Below are 1994 nucleotides of genomic sequence, written 5' to 3' on the forward strand. Positions count from 1 at the left end.
ACTATTACTACACTACACTTTTCAATTAATTTAATTCAATCAAATATATTTAGGTTTATAATGGCTCTGGTTCTCACCTTATAGATGAACAGAAAATGTAGTTTGCGAGTAAAGCTGCAAATTATTTAATTAACGTCAGCTGCTTCCGTAATAATTCTCTGATACATACAAGTGAAAATCAATGCACAACATAAATTATAAATTAATTATTAATTATTCGACAGAATATTAGCGAAAGTGGTTTTCTCCGTTATCTCGCACATGACGTAAGCGTGCTCCGGCCCGGAAAGTTTAGTGCAAGTGTGAGTGCAGGCCAGCGGGGGAGTGGGGAGGGGGGGGGTAATCGCGCTCAGGCTCGGTTCAAAGCAACCGTGCCTAGTGTGAGTACACCCTCAGAATATTAACACTTTCAGGGACTTTGTGGGAAAAATTCAGGAATAAATCCTCTAGTGTTGTAAATAAGCAAAATGATTATGCTGGTATATTGTGCATAACTGGATTTTGCAAAGTTTCGAAATGATAGATAGATTTTCACTTTTGTTCTGATCAACTGAGGAAAAAAAAACATTACAATAAATCGCGTTACCAATCTTGATTAAATCTAATCATTTAGCTTGTATCACATCAAACTGTGCAAATTATTATTATGGTTATACTTTTTTCTCAAATTGTTAATGTTAACAGCATCAGCATTGCGTGACTGTATTTAGTGCATATAAGCGTTACAATTTCTGTACAGTCTAATCTGTAATTGTTGTACCATTCGAATTTCATATAAAGAAACTATTATTTTCACCCAAAAAGCAAATTAATGTTCCTTAGAACTGGTTCTCTCACATGCGATAGCCTGCTAGCCGGGACTCCTCTTTTATACAGACGTGACGTAATGACGCAAAGACGAACGGCAGCAAGCTCGTATTTCCCGCGGAAACCGACCAGTACCACTCAAATTGGAACACATTATTACAAGCTTACCGTTGTGAATCGGGATAGTTTTGAACACTGGCTGGTTATGTATTTGCTCAAAAATTGATTTTGGATCATTTTTAACCCAAAAAAGTTACGGACTGCAGTTTTAATAAAAAAAGTAGTGAAATATTATTAAAAAAAAATTCTGTTGTAATATATTGTCAGTGGTGGACGAAGTACACAAATGAAGTACTTGAGTAAAAGTACAGATCCGTATAATAAAATATTACTCCAGTAAAAGTACGCAGTTTTCAATTTTACTCGAGTGAAAGTACAAAAGTACTTGATTTTTTTATGTACTTGAGTAAAAAGTACCGATAGATGAATGTTTATTTTGCAGTTTTATATAGGCTACTTTTATCATTTAATTTTATATGATCATATATTTTTTTACCTAGGATTTTCCCAAAATAACCAATAAGGAAATAATGAATATAATAAGGAAAATATAATTTAGACAGTTAGCATCAGCTAACATTGACTTATTTTCAGCATGGTTATGTATAAACATTTATATTTGTCTACTCGCTAGTAGGGATATGCCGGTATCAAATTTTCATGTTGCGATTAATTGCTAATGCTTTTATAAAGTAAAAGTTACTCAAAATAAAACTACTCCAGTAAAGTACAGATACTTGAAAAATTTACTTAAGTACAAGTTCGTTACTGTCCACCACTGTATATTATAAAATATAATTTATTCATGTGATGCAAAACTTAATTTTCATCATCATTACTCCAGTCTTCAGTGTCCCATGATACTTCAGAAATCATTCTAATATGCTGATTTGCTGCTCAAGAAATTATATTATTATTATCAATATTGAAAACAGTTGTACTGATTAATACTTTTGTGGAAACCGGTTTTTCAGGGTTTTTTTTAACATAAAAATGTCTTTACTATGATTCTTGCTCAATTTAATGTATTCGTGCTGATTAAAGTATTAATATCTTTCAAAAAAAATCTGAATGTATACATTTTCATCAAGTTTTTTAACAAACGATATTTTGGTCAAAATTGCGCC

The sequence above is a fragment of the Sinocyclocheilus rhinocerous genome, unplaced genomic scaffold, assembly GCF_001515625.1.
Source record: "Sinocyclocheilus rhinocerous isolate Xijiao unplaced genomic scaffold, SAMN03320098_v1.1 scaffold551, whole genome shotgun sequence".
NCBI lineage: Eukaryota > Metazoa > Chordata > Actinopteri > Cypriniformes > Cyprinidae > Sinocyclocheilus > Sinocyclocheilus rhinocerous.